This window comes from Podarcis tiliguerta (genome assembly GCF_965153285.1).
Source record: "Podarcis tiliguerta genome assembly, chromosome: 2".
In the NCBI taxonomy this organism is placed as follows: domain Eukaryota; kingdom Metazoa; phylum Chordata; class Lepidosauria; order Squamata; family Lacertidae; genus Podarcis; species Podarcis tiliguerta.
This window is the reverse complement of record NC_139535.1, coordinates 17,013,343-17,032,348: the sequence shown is the minus strand read 5'-3', so window position 1 is coordinate 17,032,348 and position 19,006 is coordinate 17,013,343. Positions and strand designations below refer to the sequence as shown.

Below are 19,006 nucleotides of genomic sequence, written 5' to 3'. Positions count from 1 at the left end.
GTGACTGGAGCTCCCTGGATAAATAACAATCCATTGTGATTATATTGTCGTCAAGTCGTTCACAATTAAATATTGACTTCTCTAAGATCCACAACAAAGCACCACCTTTCAGAAATTCCCCCAGACGTCAATCCCGCCTTTGAAATCCCAGGATGGCGGCCTTACTTCAGTCACTCAGGACTTGTTTCCTTAATCACCCCATTTCCGAAAGGAATAATAGAATTGTAGAGTTGGAAGGGAACCTAAGGATCATTTAGTCCAACTTACTGCAATGCAGACTTGCAGAAACTTCCTAATTGCACCACCTTTCAGAAATTCCCCCACAGCAGGTAATCACCAGAACTGAGTTCTGGCGCCTCTCAGGTGGGTGCCATTGTCATTATGAGAACAAGAGAGACATTCACAGTTAGTTCCGGCACTTCTTTTTCTAGAAAAATAGCACTGATTCTAATAATAATAATGATGATGATGATGATTATTATTATCATCATTATTATTTATTCCCCAGCCACTCTGGGCGGCTTCCAACCAAATATTAAAATACAGTAATACATCAAACATTAAAAGCTTCCCTAAACAGGGCTGCCTTCAAATGTCTTCTAAAAGTTTGGTAGTTGTTGTTCTCTTTGACATCTGGTGAGAGGGCGTTCCACAGGGTGGACGCCACTAATAAAAAGCTATGGCTTAACTAATACTCTAGGGTTGCCAAGTCCAGTTGCTGACTGGGCTCATGTAATTTAGGGACTCTGAGCCATGATTTATGTACATATTTTTATTTGAACAGCACCATATATGACGGAGGAGTGTTGTGCAGCATCTCTTCATTTTTACCTATACGTCTCTAGCAATATTTTGGGGTGGCTCTGAAGGACACAGGAGATGTGGGCAGCAGTTTCCTCTAGCTATTTGGTGGTACAATGGACTCATTAATGGGAGAAATACAAACAGATTGAAAGATCACCTGGATGCTGCACAGAATGCATTGGATAAGAACATTAGAAGTGCCTACAGGATCAGACCAGTGGCCCATCCAGTCCAGCATCTTGTTTTAACACCAGCCAACTACATCCCTGGAGGAAGACAGAAAGCAGGTCCTTAGTGTAACAGCACTCTCCTGACTTGTAATTCTCAGTAACTGGTTTTCAGAGGCATGCCTTGAGTGCTGGGTGTCAGGGACCATGCTGAGGAGGGCTGCACTGAGGAAGAATGGTGGGAGCCACCCCTTCCTCCTGAATCATCCCAGGAGCAGGAGGACAGTATTGTAGCCTTATTGGACTTTACCAATTGGTAGGTTGAGCGTTGCTCCCGGATGGGAGGAAGGAAGTCAAATGACACTGAGGGTTGGTTCAGAGAAAGAGTTTATTCTGCTCTCCGGATAGCAGAAGGCAAGTCCAAAGAAATGAGAAATTTCATGCAGTATATATATCCTCCAGGCACCCTCTCCCCCCTTCCCCAGGAATCCAGCCACGTCAGCTTATACACACAGGTTGACATCACAGATGTTCCTGCTTTGGTACTCTTAACCATAAAAGGGTTTTCCTCTTCCTGTACTCTTGACCATATAAGGGTATTCCTGTTCCGGCACTCTTATCTTGGAGTAAGAGGTCACCAACTCCTGGCGCCGTTCCTGGGTGGCTGACAAGGTCTGTGCCTCAGTGTAAGATAAGACCCAGATGCACCATCCCTGCTCCACTGGAACAGTCAAGGCCATACATTGCTGCCACAGACTGATAAGGGAGAGGGCTTTGAGCGCTTGTTTATACAGCTGGGTTTCTGTTATGCATTTGCTCAACAGCTCAAGTTAATGCATTTTAGAAATGCTCCCTTGGAGAAGGAAAAATGCGGATTTTGGGTCAGTTTCAAACTGACTGCACAGAAACCCATTCCTTCAGTATAGATTTGGAACAGTGGTTTGCAGAGGGACATAGTTCAGAAGGCAGGGAAATACTGGATGGGGAATAGCTAGCAGAAGAAACACTAGAAAAGAGAGAATTAACAGATTCACAGTCTCTGGATAGTACACGCTGGATCTTCTTTCTTCTTCTTTGGTGATCACTTGTAGCCGAGTAAGACTGTCTTCCATAAACACGGTTTTAACAATGAGTCCGTAAGTGATTGTGGAGGCCAATTCTGGATCCACGCATACTTCGACAGTGGGGATACTGGTTTCCAGGCAGGAGTTGATCATGTTGGATAGCACGTGATGGATAATACATGCTCTAGATAGTCTCTGGATAGCGACTCTGGATAGTACACGCTGGACTTGATCTTTGGCGCAGGTATAGACATGATCAGACCCTGTGGTGGTGCCATGGTCCAATCACTATGCTCTGAAAGCTAGGATTGACTTCCCACCCACCCCTGCCTGGGTGGCAAGCCTATTTGGGCTTACCCACGAAGGCTGATAGATCCTGATGGATTCCGTCAGGACTTGTGGGACCCTGCTCCCCCTAGCGGCTCATTAGATGAGCTCGTTGAGGGTTGGAATAACTGGCTCTTGGCAGCCATCAATGAGATCGCACCTAGGCGCCCTCTGCGACCCCACTGAAACAGGGCCCCTTGGTTTACTGAGGAGCTCTGGAAAATGAAGGGAGACCTTAGATGGCTACAGTGAATATGGTGGCGTACTCGTGATGGAGCCTCAAGAATATCTTATAGGACGCTTATGAAAGCCTATGAGATGGCAGTGAAAGCTGCTAAGAAGTTTTACTTCTCAGCTTCCATCGCATCTGCTAGCTCTCACCCGGCACAACTTTTTAGTATAATTAGGTCTTTAACGTCCCCAGAGGAACAACCAAATTTAAATACGAATTTGATTTATAGCTGTGAGACATTTGCGAGCTCGGATAAAGTCTTGCTACTCCACTGTGACCTCCCTGCCAATTTGGATACAGCAACAGAACTGGAGGCACCTCAATGGTCTTTGGGTCCTGCACTGGACCACTTCGACCAGATACTCCCAGCTGATGTGGACAGACTACTCCAAGCTGGAAAGCCCACCACTTGCCCCTTTGACCTGTGCCCGTCCTGGCTGATTAGAGTGTGCCCGAACGAGGTGCGGGTCCCCGGGGTGATATCATCAATTTGTCCCTTGGCACAGGGACATTCCCAGGGGAGTTGAAGGAGGCAGTGGTGCGTCTGCTCTTAAAGAAAACATCATCAGATTCTCCAGATCTATCCAATTACCGCCCGGTTTCGAACCTCTCGTACCTGGGTAAGGTAATTGAGAGAGCGGCTGCTGAACAGCTTGATAGGTTTCTGGGTGAAACATTGGCCTTGGATCCATTCCAGTCTGGCTTTCACCCTGGACATGGGACCGAGGTGGCCCTGGTCACCCTAACAGATGATCTCTGTAGGCAGCTGGACTGAGGTGGGTCTGGGCTGCTGTTTCTTCTAGATCTGTCAGCAGCCTTCGACATGGTTGACCATGAACTATTGGACCATCGCCTTGCAGACGTGGGGATTCAAGGCACAGTCTTACAATGGCTGCACTATTTCCTTTCAGGTCAGGGACAGAGGGTGGTGCTAGGGGAGGAGTTGTCGTTGTGGTACCCCTTGGCGTGTGGAGTGCCACAGGGCGCAGTCCTCTCCCCAATGCTCTTTAACATCTTTATGCACCCTCTTGCCTAGCTTGTTCGGAGCTTCGGGCTGGGTTGTCATCAATATGCTGATGACACCAACTTTATCTGTTGATGGATGGCCATCCTGATTCAGCCCCAGATACACTGACCAAATGTTTGGAAACTGTGGCTGGATGGTTGCATGGGAACCGGTTGAAGCTAAATCCTTTAAAGACAGAGGTCTTCTGGTTGGGTTGAGACGACATGGGGTTGGGGGGTAAACTCCTATCCCTTGCAGGGGAGCAATTAGTGCCAAGACTTCTGTCAAGACTCTGGGTGTAACCCTCGACGCCTCCCTCTCTATGGAGGCGCAGGTTACAGCTACAATAAAGGCAGCATTTTTCCATCTCCGCCGTGTCAAGCAGTTGGTTCCTTATCTTTCTCACCCTGATCTAGCCACTATGATCCATGCAATGGTCACCACCAGGATTGATTACTGTAACTGACTCTATGCAGGGCTTCCCATGAAGGTGACCCAGAAACTCCAGCGGGTGCAGAATGCTGCGGCAAAACTACTTATAGGGTCTTCACCATGGGACTACATCCAACCAGTGCTATATCAGCTGCACTGTCTCCCAGTGGAGTACAGGGTTAAGTTTAAGGTGCTGGTTCTAACCTTTAAAGCCTGGGACCTGGGACACTCGTACCTATGGGACTGCCTCTCCTGGTATGCCCCGCAGATGACCTTATGGTCTGCAAACAATAACATCTTGGAGGTCCCTTTTGCATTACTTTCTATGGAAAAGCACACCTTGGTTTTGGAATGCTTTGGTTTTGGAACGGACTTTTAGAAGGGGTAGATTTTGAGAACCAAGGTACCACTGCACAGCAATTTCTTGTGTGGTCAAGGTACAATAATTACACAGGAACCAAAATAAAATACAGACTACAACTTCACTTTTAACCTTTAATGAAAGAAAGCATTGATATGTAAGGTAAAACAATTATTACAAGCTATTATTCTCACGTTATTTCTGCATGCAAAACCACCAGTAATTTTAACTATCATTATTGAACTCTATCTTGATTGGCCACCTAGAACTCCCACCAGTCCAAACTACTTGAAAGCTTTGCTACATTCCAGTTACATTGCAATGTTCAAGAAAGAGAACAGAAAACACTTGAGCTCTCCAACCAAGGAGGGGTTGGGAAGAACAGAGTTCCATGAGCTCCAGGAAGAGATGAATTGAGAATCTGATGGACAATGACCTAGGAGAGTCTGGATGGAAGTGGCTCCAGCCACCCCCTAACCATCTTGACTGTGAGTATGGGATGGGATACTCTAACAAGGCAATTAAGGACTGACCTTGAGACATGTGAAGGCAGTCCTGTATCGAGAAGTTTTCAATGCCGGATGGTTTTATATATTTTTATATTCTCTTGGAAGCTTCCCAGAGTCTACAGGCCCAGGGTGTGCACCCTTCCTCCGCTCAAGTGAGCTACCAATAAAGGAGGCCACACAGTGGAATGAGATCAAATCAGGCCACAACTGTATTGACTACAGATGAAGTGGTTTGGCTATAGGCATTGGGTAAGCATTTATTTCCGGTCTGCCTACCGGAAATGACATCAGGGTCAACCTGGCAGTGGGGAGTCCCATGACTTACATCAAATAGGGGATCCCTGCACGGATCCCCACCCCTAGGAACGCTGAGGCCAGAGCCCTTCGCCCCATCTGGGCAAATGGACAGGTGCAACTCCATCACGGACCTCTTTAACAGCATACCCTATTTCTTGAGTGGAAGGCCAGGGGACAACCCCCCCTCCAACCAAGGCTAAGCTTACCCAATGCCTAAACCACCAAAGTTGTGACAATTGGGGTTTGTTGCTTTTCTGTGTTTGCTCTGTCATTTGAATTGTAATGGCAGGAGGAAGACCAGGCATCCGTCAAAAGCAAAGGGTATGAAATGTTCTAATATTATGTCTTTCAAAGGAGAAAGTGAAAGAGAAGGAGAAAGATTGGCTGGCCACCCTTTACCATGAGGTTTCTGGATGGGTTAAAACTATATAAGAATAGAACAGTAAAATCACTCAAAACACATGTCAGTATCACAGCATTGTATTTTAACTTTTTCTCCTGTTGTCTCTTCTAGTCCGCAGAATTTTTCATAATGACCTTCGCCACAAAATTTGATCTGCAACTTATTTCTTGGATCTGGCGAGAGACAGAGAAGTGGTTATGTTGATACTAACTAGTGAGTCGAGTCCATAGTTCATACCAAAAGAACAGACAAAGCCCACAGCACATTGAAATAAATTCCATTTTAAGCTCCATTGACAAATGCATACCTAAAACTGAATTTTTTCCCATGCTAAAACTACTAAAGTGTCAATATTAAAATAAAATAATGTTAAAACATGTGCAAAATACATGTCTAAATAAAACAAACCCTCAAATCTCAGAAACTCCACCACTGTTTTCAAGGATAAATCCGAAATACCTTTCCTTCAGACTGAAAAATAGGCTACTTTCCAAGTGACATGCCAGTTAGTTCCTTGAAGCAGAAACCTTACTTTTCCTGCCCCTCTCCAACATTTCATCTTCTTAAGCAAGGTCCCTCTATGTAATGTGGTTTAATATAAGAATATAGCTGGCATTCAAGACTCTAATGAAGCAGCTCTTCCAGTACTGCTGGAAGACTGTTGCACAGTCTGCCTTGCATTGATATGTCCATGAATCTCCCCACCTGCACAATTGAATCCACATGTTCAAAATGGAGTTGGGGAAAAGCTTTCTAATGCTCCATTTTCATTGGAAATGTCTGGTGTTTTTCAGAGGACTCCCCTGCTCTGAGTGCCTGCAGGTTCTGTCCCTACCACACACCACCTGGCCTAAGCAGGCCTCATAGGGACTGTTGCCGCTGCCGCTGTTGTTGCCCAGGAGAACTCAGAACAGCACAGAGTTCTTTTCAATATGTTTTAAATATATATATATTTTTAAATCTGTTTTTACCTTTTAAAATTATTTTTGGTGTGTGGGGGGTGGGATGGATGTTTAGTCGGGTTTGGGAATGTTTAATTTTGGTATGTTTGTAATTTTTACTGTTTTTGGTTTGTATTTGTTTTTGTGTGTGTGTGTGTGTTTTAATTAAGTTTTATTTTGTTCTTAATGGGAGGGGTCAGGGCTGCCTGGGAGTGGGTCCCAGCCAACAAAATGGCTGGGGCAGGTTCCACGGGGGGGGGGGGATGCACTGGGACAACCGATCTCAAGTGATCATGGGCAGGAGGAGGAGTTATGCTAAGACCAGACCATGTCATTACCGAGGAGGCAGGTTTAGTCGTTGTTTGAGGACTATCCCTGCCCCCATGTCCAGACGGATACTGGAATCAGCAAGGGATACCCACATGACCCTGAAGGTGCTGCTATGCAATGCCAGGTCAATGATTCGTAAGACCACTGCCATCCATGACTGGATGGAGGACTTAACCTGGCATGTGTAACAGAGACTTGGTTGGATGAAGCAGATGGGCCTGTCCTTGCCGCTGCTTGTCCACCAGGTTACTCTAACGCACAGCAACCCAGGCCTTGTGGGTGGGGAGGCAGGGTTGCAGTGATTTTTAGGAAGATGTTACTCCTTACATTACCAAGAGAATTCAGAGCCTGACCAGAAAATCATAACTGCTGTAGTAAATTTATTATGCACAGTAATTTTATTATGCACTAGCAATAAACTTCCATTTATTAAGCATTCATCCTGATCTGCTCAAGGTTATTTTTATTCTTTATTAACTCTCTATACCAACTTTCGTCCAAAGATCACTGGGTGCCTTACAATATAAAAACACAAACATAGATACCATAATAACAAATGAAAACATAATAACAAATGAAGAACCTCCCCCCCCCCACACATTATTAAAGGCCATAGATTGTTTAATTAGCCAAAGGTCTGGGAGGAGTGGAATGTTTTTGCTTGGCATCTAAAGTTATATAATGATGGTGCCAGGAGAGCCTCTCTCTGGCGAGAGCATTCCACCAATGGGAAGCCACTGCAGAAAAGGATCATTTTTGTATTACTTCCTGCATAGAAAGCACATAGAGAAGGGCCTCAGATGATGACTGCAGGGTCCAGGAGGTCAATACATATGGGGAGTGGCCCTCCTTGAGGTCCTGAGCCATCTATGGTTTTATAGGTTAAAACCAGCGCTTCGAATTGGGTCCAAAAACTGATTGGCTGTTGGTGTAATTAGGCCAGGATTGGTGTTATATGCTCAAAATGTCTTGCCCCGGTGAGTAGTCTGACAGCTGAATGTGGGATGTGTGGCGCTTCCTGTTACCCCATAAGTGACTCAGCAAATGAGTGTGACTCTATAAAAGCAGAGTCAGGCAGCCATTTTGTCTCAGTTCTGTTCGATTCAGTCCCCTCCATTTTGTTGGCTGCTGGCTCTCAGCTAGCAGCACTTGGGCCCATCCTCACAAAGGATGTAAGCCACATTGTATGTTTGTAACCTGAAGCTTAAAGCCTGCCTTCCAGGATGTGTACTGTGAACAACTTGTGAGTAAACTTATTGTTATACTTTTAAAGACAGACTTCTGAGTCTTTATTATATTTTAGGAGGAAGAAAAGGGGACACCAGAAATAATCCATCTGGGCAAGCCAGAGTGGATTAGTGGAGATTCAAAGAAATCTATCAACTAGCTTCCATGAGTACAGAAGGGGATTTGCTCTGCTACATCACTCACTAGCATGAGCAAAGGAAGGATAACACTTAAGAAATATTTCCTTGCCAACTATCCTAAACATCCCCACACTGAATTCTGGACCAGCTGCATTTTCCTAACTGTCTTCAAAGGCAGCACCACGTATAATGCACTGCAGTAGTCTAACCTAGCAGACCCTCCAAGTATCCCTATTTTGCAGGGACATCCCTGACTTTGAGAAGCTGGTTTCTGATTTGATTCTGGAATGTCCCGCTTTTTCTTAGGATGTCCCTATTTTCATCAGATAAATGTTGGAGGGTAAGGAGGACTCCCGAGCCGTCTGAAGGCAATCCTGTATAGGGAAGTTTTTTTAAAAAAAATGTTTAATGTTTTATTATGTTTTTATGCATGTCAGAAGCTGCCCAGAGTGGCTGGGGCAACCCAGTAAGCTGTGTGGGGTATAAATAATAAAATTGCCATTGTGGAATGGGATATTCCCATTTTCATCAGAGAAATGAAGAGGTTACCAGAGCATAGAAGAGACAAGTGCTCATTGCAGCATAGAAAAAGAGGAACATAGAAAAGATGCCTTACTTTTAACTCTTTCTGCCATTACACAGAATGACCCGTCACATGTTTCATCATTTGGTACACATGGCATGTCAGAACGAAATGACCTGCATAGTCTGCATCTCACAGCATCTGTTGTAGGAGGCACAAAAATTTGTTCTATTTTTTCTCCCTGAAAGCATCACCTTCACCCATTGGTCACCAAATCTGGGGCTTCATTAGGAGGTAGACAAGGTGACTGAAGTCCTGGGAATCCTACCACTTCCCTCATTTATATTTATTTCCCCCCCTGTATATACTGAAAAGCATAGTACCAAGTGAAACCCCTTTTTTTCAATTGTGGAGGGACCAATTGATTCAATGTCCCAACTCATAAAATCCTGTGGGCACACATAGCTGTCAGAATAGATCCTAGAGAGGTAGGATTATTTTCCCCTCAGAAAGTCTGACTAAATTTACACCTCTGCAGATGGGGAAACTCTATGCAGATTCATAGCATGCTCCTGGGCCCTTAGTCTATCAACACATTCCACCCAGACAACAGAATCAACTTTTCCCCAAAGATGGCGCTCCCAGAAGAAAAGCAGCTTCCTCGCTCAATGGAAGCTTAACTCTGCCCTGAAATGAGCTCTAATCTCACCCCATCGCAAGGATTTGCAAACTTATGGCAGAAGGCATTTCCTCCCTACCACCCTAAAGTATATCTCTCCTGCTACTAATAGATTCAACCTATCTAAAACAGTGACTTATTCTTCTTTTAAATCTTCTGGGATGGGGGATGGAGGCAATACTTACCTCCAGTCCTGAGGCAAAGCAGAACACAAAATGTAAGTAGCCAGACCTGAAGCAGACGTGGCCTTTGATTACCAAGAAACAAGCTCTGCTCCATTGGAATGCCGTTTTTATGGTGAGATAGCTTTCAAAGGCTAGCAGCTGAGAAACCGCAGGTTTTCAGGACAGGCAGGAACATGCTGTTCAGTCTGAGGAGCCGGGTTCAAGATATCCATTATATACGGCTGGGAGGAAGCCTCTTGGCTTCTTGCCTCATCCTGGTGGGCTTGAAAGGTCCAAGGAGCCTCTGGCAATATGCTTGGGTCACTCTGATGGGTAGCGGAGAGTGAAGGTGTTGGTTGTCTTGGGCCCTTTCAGGCATAAAGTGCTGATTGTTAGGACAACCCAAATGGACTGAGAAATCAGCTGCATACTGTACAGAATGTCGCGGACCGTGGTGGATGCCTAATGCTATCTTATGAGGGTTTTCTGTTCTGCTCCAGGTTTCAATTGTAATAGTACGATGTGCCGAGCAGGCAACTCTCAACCAGCCTGCAGATGAAACACAGTGGGTGACTTCTGGCCAGCCCATATTCCCAAATCGTTGTGTTATCAGCTTTCTTTTGTATCTCACTGTGGCTCATAGTGGAATGAATGGTATGCCCAGCCATGTGTTACTGCCAGTCCTCCATGAGTGATAAATAAGTGGTCCTTTCATATTGCATGTATCTTCAACTTTACTCAAAGATGTGGGACATGGAGAGACAGCAGGCTTGCAAGACAGACTGTGATTCCTGGCAATCCCATGAACAGAATTCATATTTCTTGGAGCCAGATAGCATCCAATAGGAGCTGATGCTTTTAATTGGGGAGCGGTGGAAGGTTGGCTGGTTAGTCAGTTGACTGAGGCCCTTTTATTTTGGAATCTGAGTGCAAAGACTTGGAGAAACAGATTAATATGGTACGGTTACGTTAATACTTCCAGATGCTGACTGGGCTCATGTGATTTGTGTATGGGATTCTATTTGAAGACTGTCATTTATGATGCAAGAGTGTTGTGCAAAATGGAGGATCTGCTTTGTTGTATTTTTGTCTGTGCTTGCCGGAGGCTGGAGGGAAAGCAGGAGAGGGAGAGGAAGTGCTGCTGAGCACAGAAGTCTGTTGCAAAGCATGGGATATGGTCCATACTTTTAAAATAGGCATTTGTTGTTGGATCAAAGAAAGGAATTAGAACAAAATAATAAGGCCTCACAATAAACACATCAATCGTGAGGAACAGAAAATATAAGGTAAGTGATTTCTTGTGTGATCAAGATACAAAAAGTACACAGGAACCAAAATAGAACACAGACCACAACTTCATTTTTCAACTTTATTGAAGGAAAGCATTGTCGCGTAAGGTACAACAAATATTGCAAGCTATTATTCTCGCATTTGTTCTACATGCAAAACTAGCAGTAATTTTAACTATTATTATTGATCTCTATCTTGACTGGCCACCTAGAACTCCCTCCAGTTCAAACTACTTAATAGCCTTGCTATGTTCCAATTACATGGCAATGGTCAGGAAAGAGAAAAGAGAACATTTGAGCTCTCCAACCAAGGAGGGGTTGGGAAGAACAGGGACCCATGAGCTCCAGGAAGAGATGAATTGAGAATCTGATGGACAATGACCTAGGAGAGTCTGGATGGAAGTGGCTCCAGCCTCCCCCCGACCACCCTGACTGTGAGTATCGGTTGGGATGCTCTAACAAGGCAATTAAGGACTGACCTTGAGACATTTGAAGGCAGTCTTGTATAGGCAAGTTTTCAATGCCGGATGGTTTTATGTATTTTTATATTCTCTAGGAAGCTTCCCAGAGTCTACAGGCCCAGGGTGTGCACCCTTCCTCGACGCAAGTGAGCTACCAATTAAGGAGGCCACACAGTGGAATGAGATCAAATCAGGCCACAACTTTATTGACAACAGATGAAGTAGCTTGCCTATAGGCATTGTGTAAGCATTTATTTCCGGTCTGCCTACCGGAAATGACATCAGGGTCAACCCGGCAGTGGGGATTCCCATGACTTACATCAAATAGGGGGGTCCCCACAAGGATCCCTACCCCTAGGAACGCTGAGGCCCAAGCCCCTCCCCCCATCTGGGCAAATGGACAGAAGCAACTCCAGCATTTCAAGCTACCTGTCCATTTTGCCCCATTATTGTACCGACTCTCTTCTCCTTAAACTTTTTGACTGGAGATGCTAAGGGATTAACCTGGGGCTTTCTGCATGAAAAGCATGCACAATAACACTGAATTATTGCAGACCTATGGCAGAAGGCATTTCCCCCCTACCACCCCAAAGTATATCTCTCCTGCTACTAATAGAGTCAACCTATGTAAAACAGTAGCTTCTTCTTCTTTTACCTCTTCTGGGATGGGCGCAATACTTACCTCCACTCCTGAAACAAAGAAGAAAGCAGAATGTAAGTAGCCAGACCTGAAGCATACGTGGCCTTCAATTACCAAGAAACAAGCTCTGCTCCATTGGAATGCCTTTTGTATGGAGAGACAGCTTTGGAAGGCTAGCAGCTGAGAAATCGCAGGCTTTCAAGGCAGACAAGAACACACTGCACAGTTTGAGGAGCCGAGTTCAAGACATCCATTATATAAGGCCGAATGGAACCTTCTTGGCTTCTTGCCTCATTCTGGTGGCCTTGAGAGGTCCAAGGAGCCTCTGGCAATATCCTGGGTTGACAGTGAAGAATAGCAAGGATGAAGGCAGTGGTTGCCTTGGGCCATTTCAGGCACAAAGTGCTGGTTGTTAGGACAAATCCAAATGGGTTGAGGGATCAGCTGAATGCTGCACAGAACGTCCCAGATCTCATCTTTTGTGGAAGAATTGCTTGCTCCTTTCATTGGGTTTCCTGTTCAGCTCTGGGTTTCAATTGTGACACGAAGATGTTTTGAGGAACCAATACTGAACTAGCCTGCATGCTGGCTTTATCATCCATATTGCTAAAAAGTTCTGTTGAAAGGAGGTCACTTTTTTATTCTGTTGCTACTCATAGCAGTATGAAGGGTGTGCACAAGTATGTTTCTCTGTCCACCTTCCGTGAGTAATACATGGTCCTTTAATATTGCATCCATCTTAGACAATGTTCAAAGACATAGGACCTGGAAATCAAAGCAGGTGAGCCCATGTCATTCATTTGCCTCCTCATGGATATTTGTGGCTCTACAGCATTAGTTATAGATGCCAATTTAACATGTCTTCAGTTGATTCATGTGGTAAAGTATCAATTTACCACCATCAGTTGAAGGGCAAGTTTTGCTACCACTGTCTTTCCTCTGATAGGAGTGAATGGCAACTCTTCACTTACAGAGGAGTAGGTCAAGTATTGCACTTGAGAGATCTATGGGCAGAAGCTGAAACCTGTTCTCTGATTTTTGACTGCTATAGCCAATCTTGCTCTGGATAGAAACACCTGGTAAAAACTAGTAGCAACAGGTCAGCTTCTGAAAAACAAGTTGCTTGGCTTGAGGAACCAGCTTCAACATAGCCATTGTATAAAGCCAATAGGAACCTTATTAGCATCTCAGGGCACCTGATCCTGATGGGGTTGGTGGGTACAAGAAGCCTCTGGCAACATGCTGGGGTGTCTCTGAGGAACAACAAAGATGTGGGGAGTGGCAGCCTTTCAGTATTGGGGGCATAATGTGCTGATTGTTAGGATAAATGCCGATGGACTGAGGGAATAGCCAAATGTTGTACAGAATGTCCCAGACCTCTGTGGCCACCTGATAGTATCTAACGTGGAAGGAACACCTGTTTCTCTCAGTTAACAAGACCTCTATTATATAAGGCTAAGAGAAACCTTCTTGGTTTCTCCTCTCATGCTGGTGAGCTTGAACGGTGCAAAGGTAAAAGGTAAAGGACCCCTGGACAGTTAAGTGCAGTCAAAGGTACTTTGGGGTTGCGGCACACATCTTGCTTTCAGGCCGAGGGAACCGGTATTTGTCCACAGACAGTTTTCTGGGTCATGTGGTCTGTATGACTAAACAGCTTCTGGAGCAACAGGATACTGTGACGGAAACCAGAGCGCATGGAAACCTCATTTACCTGCCTGCTACATCAGTAACTATTTATCTACTTGCGCTGAATTGAAATACTTTATGGTCACCTGTACAACTTGTATACAGTGAGATTACACTGCCATGCTTTCAAATTGCTAGGTTGGCAGGAGCTGGGACAGAGCAATGGGAGCTCACCCCGTCATGCGGATTCGAACCGCCGACCTTCTGATCAGCAAGCCCAAGAGGTTTCGTGGTTTAGACCACAGCGCCACCCACGTGAAGCCTCTGCGAATATGCTTGGGTGGCCCTGAAGAGGAACAGGGATGCAGGTAGTAATTCCTTAAGATGTTAGGTGCATAATGTACTGATTTTTCAGAAAAATCGAAATGGGCTATACAGAATGTCCCAGGCTTCTATGAGCTCCTGATGCCAGAGTAGATTTTCCCTCAGCCAATCAGGGCCTAGGGGCATATTTTCCCAGAACTAAAGGGTGTATGTGAATCCCCCTTCTGCTACAATAGTAAGTTTTTGCTGTTCCCAGTGATCCCATAACCAGAAAGAATAATAAAATAGTTGCTTCTTAAAATTGTTAAATCACTTTATCTTGCCCAGGGAAATCCAAATATGAGTAAGTGTTCTTTGGGCTTAGGTGAATTTGCAGTGGGCTGATTGACTAACAGTAGTATCACCTCGTCCACATCTTACCAACTTCTCCTCAAAACTATCACTGAGGACTTTGTTTGTTTTCCATACTCTGTGCATTGGTATAGAGACAACTAAGACCATTCGTAATTCCCTCCACCTGCTTCCTTCTTTTGCTTGCTAGCCCTTAGTAGGTTTCTCAGTTCCCTGTGCATCCATGAAGCACCAGCATCAGTTGTACTTTCTCATTAAAATTCCCTCAGTCTTGAGGAAAGGAAAAGATAAGGTACAGTGATTTCTTTTGTGTTCGAGTTACAATAATTACACAGGAACCAAAATAGAATACAGACTGCAACTTGATTTTTAAACTTTATTGAAAGGAAGCATGATGGTTTGCATGATGGTTGCTGCTGTCAAGAAGCAGGTTTTTTCCTCTGTTTGCATGCATTTGGACACCATTTTGAAACCAGATGACAGACCAGAAGCAAAACAGAATACAGACCACAAGTTAACTTACAAACTTTATTGAAAGAAAGCATTGAAGCATCCAATAAAACAATATCACAAGGTATTATTCTTACGTTATTCTGCATGCAAAACCAACAGTAATTTTAACTATTATTATTGAACTCTATCTTGATTGGCCACCTAGAACTCCCACCAGTACAAACTACTTGAAAGCTTTACTACGTTCCACTTCCATTGCGCAGAGTTTTGAGTGCAAGATTGAGAGCAGTGAGGGAGAATATTGGTGTGAAAAGAGGTTTTTCAAAAATTGGTGCCCTAATCTGAAACAAAACATTGCTATCGGTTGGGGTAGATGCTTCTGCTCCAGAGCATGGAAGCACCACCCAAGTTTGTACTTGTATTTGCTTTCAGTGAACCTTGTCGCCATCCCTAGCACAGGTTAGTATTCATCTTCTGTGATTTGCCAAGTTCAAGCAGGGATGGCGAGTGACAAAGAGACATGTCTATCAACTCTCCAAGGAACGCCCCACCCCAATACCCAAGTCAATTATGCACTTTTGCATGGGGAAGTTACTTTTCAAACTATCAGACAGTGAAGGAGTGCATAAATGAGAGAGCACAAATGAGTGGTCCTCCTCTCGGGAGCAGGAAGGAGAAATGAAGTTGTGAACAGAATGAGTGTTTGGTTAACAAGTATGGATAGCCAAATTGGGGGGTTTCTTGTACTCGTGGAGGCTTCCCAATGCACTTAGGGTGCTGGAAAATCATTGGTCTAAGATGTATGGCAGCCCTCCACAAATACAGAAGACTCCCCAAGTCACAGTCAGGCACCATTTTGTGGAGGACGATGAGGCTGTTGGGTGTGGAACATCCCCTGAATGTGATTTTTGGATGTGGCATCAGAAAATTTGTGTGGGGCTTTTGTCTGTCATTTGAATTGCAATGGCAGGAGGAAAACCTGGCGTCCTTCGAAAAGAAATGATATGAAATCTTCTATTATTACGTCTCTCAAAGGAGAAAGAGAAGGAGAAAGATTTGTTACCCACCCTTTTACCATGAGGTTTCTGGATAGGGGTAAACAACTTAAGAATAGAATAGTTAGATCAGTCAAAACATAAGTCGGTAGGGCAGCAGGCTACTGTCCTTTTCACTTTCCCTGGAATCTCTTTTCCACAGAATTCTTTCCAACTCTTAGCGCCACATTTTCTGACATAATTAATCACTTCACCGCTTTCACCTGGTGAGAGAAAGAGATATTAACTGGTTATGTTGATATTAACTAGTGAATGAAGAGAATTTTACTGAATTAGTCCATAGTCTGTATGAAGAGATAGTCCACATCAAAGTAAATTACATTTTAGACATCATTTTAAAATGTGCACTTAAACAGAATTTTGAATTTATGCTGCTAAATGTCAACATTAAAATAAAATAAAGTTAAAACTTATGAAAGATACTTGTCCTTTAAAAAACCAACAACCAACCCTTAAATCTCAGGTCGTCCTAGTCCCAGCATAGAAAAAGGAAGGATGTCGACAAGAATTACTTACTATAAGTCTGTACCATAATACAGAATGGTCCCTCACATGTCTTCCCCTTCGGTTCGCATGGCTTGCCAGGACCAAGTGACTCGCATTTTTTGCAGTTCACAGCATCTGCTTTAAGAGACAGCATTTCATTTGGGTAGGAACCAACCAATATTCAATGTCCTAAACCACCCAAATCCTGCTGGCACACATAGCTGTCAGAATCGATCCCAGAACCACAATAGAAGAATGCTTTCCCCCTTGGAAAGTGAGACTCAATTTGCATTTCTGTGTATAGATTAAGAGATGGAAATTGTACGCAAATTTGTGGCAAGCTCCTGTACCCTGAGACTAGCAACTCCTTCCACCTAGACAACTAGATGCTCTTTTCCAAAGATGGCACGATCTGTCCTGCAGCTTGCTGTGTTCATGTTTTCATCAGGAGCCAGGAGAAAAGCAGCTTCCTCCCTCTGGTAAAAGGGAGGTTGAACTCTCCCCTGAAATTGGCTCAAGGGTACAGAATTCCACCTTGAGAACTGGCTTTAACCTAGAAGTTGCTGAATTACAACTTATTACTAAACTGAAAACTATGTATAGACCTCACCTTAATAGAGATATTGGATTCCTGTCTCATTACATATGCTAATCATCTGCTTACTATCCCTTGCTTTTTCCTGCTGGACTAATTGAAGTCGTTAACAGTCGTCAACAGGTTTACCCTAGGCATTGAGTCAATCACCCACCTCCTACTACCCTCCTGAGAAAAACCCCTCCCCACCCTCCCACTATATATAAGGGTCTGGTGACTTCTGTTTCAGTCTACCTATTCAGGGACTGGTGGGTGGGGACCATACTTACCTCCAGTCCTGAAGCAAAGCAGAACACAGAACGTAAGTAGCCAGACCTGAACCAAACGTTGGCTGCGGTTCTCAAGAAACAAGCTCTGCCCCATTGGTAAACCTTCTTGTATGAAGCCTTTTTGCTTTCGAAGGCTGACAGCTGAGAGACACTGGGATGGGAGGGCAGATAGGTATTAGTTGCTCAAGCTCTGGTCAGGAACACGGTGCTCAGTTTGAGGAGCCGGGTTCAAGATATCCATTATATACGGCTGGGAGGAACCCTCTTGGCTCCTCGCCTCATCTTGGTGTCCTTGAAAGGTCCAAGGAGCCTCTGGCAACATCCTGGTCACTCGGATGGGAAGCGGAGAGTGAAGGCGACGGTTGTCTTGGGCCCTTTAAGGCATAAAGTGCTGATTGTTAGGACAAATCCAAATGGACTGAGGGATGAGCTGAAAGGTGTACAGAATGTCCCAGACCTCAGGGGATGCCTGATGCTATCTCACGAGGGTTTTCTGTCCAGCTCCACATTTCAATTGTAATAGTACAATGTGCCAAGCAGGCAACTCTCAACCAGCCTGCAGATTAATAATAATAATAATAATAATAATAATAATACTTTATTATTATTTATACCTCACCATCTGGCTGGGCTTCCCCAGCCACTCTGGGCGGCTTCCAACAATATATTAAAATACAGTAATGCATCAAACATTAAAAGCTTCCCTAAACAGGGCTGCCTTCATATGTCTTCTAAAAGTCTGGTAGTTGCTGTTCTCTTTGACATCTGGTGGGAGGGCGTTCCACAGGGTGGGAGCCACAACCGAGAAGGCCCTCTGCCTGGTTCCCTGTAACTTGGCTTCTCGCAGTGAGGGAACCACCAGAAGGCCCTTGGCACTGGACCTCAGTGTCCGGGCAGAACAATGGGGGTGGAGATGCTCCTTCAGATATACTGGACCGAGGCCGTTTAGGGCTTTAAAGGTCAGCACCAACACTTTGAATTGTGCTTGGAAACGTACTGGGAGCCAATGCAGGTCTTTCAAGACCAGTGTTATGTGGTCTCAGTGGCTGCTCCCAGTCACCAGTCTAGCTGTGGCATTCTGGCTTAGTTGTAGTTTCTGGGTCACCTTAAAAGGTAGCCCCACGTAGAGCACATTGCAGTAGTCCAAGCGAGAGATAACCAGAGCATGCACTACTCTGGCGAGGCAGTCTGTGGGCAGGTAGGGTCTCAGCTTGCGTACCAGATGGAGCTGACAAACAGCTGCCATGAACACAGAATTGACCTGCGCCTCCATGGACAGCTGTGAGTACAAAATGACTCCCAGGCTGCGCACCTGGTCCTTCAGGGGCACAGTTACTCCATTCAGGACCAGGGAATCCTCCACACCTGCCCGCCTCCTTTCCCCCAAAACAGTACTTCTGTCTTGTCAGGATTCAACCTCAATCTGTTAGCCGCCATCCATCCTCCAATCGCCTCCAGACACTCACACAGGACCTTCACCACCTTCACTGGTTCTGATTTGAAAGAGAGGTAGAGCTGGGTATCATCCGCATATTGATGGACATCCAGCCCAAACCCCCTGATGATCTCTCCCAGCAGCTGCATGTAGATGAAAAGCATGGGGGAGAGGACAGAACCCCGAGGCACCCCACAAGTGAGAGCCTAGGGGTCTGAACACTCATTCCCCACCACCACTTTCTGAAAACGGCCCAGGAGGAAGGAGTGGAACCACTGTATGATAGTGCCTCCAGCTCCCAGCCCATCTAGACAGTCCAGAAGGATATTATGGTTGATGTATCAAACGCCACTGAGAGATCCAGCAGAACTAGGAAACAGCTCTCACCTTTGTCCCTAGCCCACCAGAGATCATCG

The 19,006-nt window shown here is 44.9% G+C and overlaps 3 long non-coding RNA genes across 3 annotated transcripts; 1 reads left to right on the top strand and 2 right to left on the bottom strand.

Annotated features, from left to right (window-relative positions):
* Positions 1-4,340: 4,340 nt before the first annotated feature.
* Positions 4,341-6,026, top strand: LOC310671192. Its single transcript, XR_014507880.1, has 2 exons — positions 4,341-4,881; positions 5,714-6,026. It is a non-coding gene; the product is annotated as an uncharacterized lncRNA (long non-coding RNA).
* Positions 5,703-9,738, bottom strand: LOC310671151. Its single transcript, XR_014507834.1, has 3 exons — positions 9,628-9,738; positions 8,857-8,964; positions 5,703-5,775 (listed from the first exon to the last, which is right to left on the bottom strand). It is a non-coding gene; the product is annotated as an uncharacterized lncRNA (long non-coding RNA).
* A 5,311-nt stretch (positions 9,739-15,049) lies between these two features.
* On the bottom strand, positions 15,050-17,397 carry LOC310671012. The gene is made up of 3 exons (XR_014507667.1): positions 17,156-17,397; positions 16,322-16,429; positions 15,050-16,008 (listed from the first exon to the last, which is right to left on the bottom strand). It is a non-coding gene; the product is annotated as an uncharacterized lncRNA (long non-coding RNA).
* Positions 17,398-19,006: the final 1,609 nt, after the last annotated feature.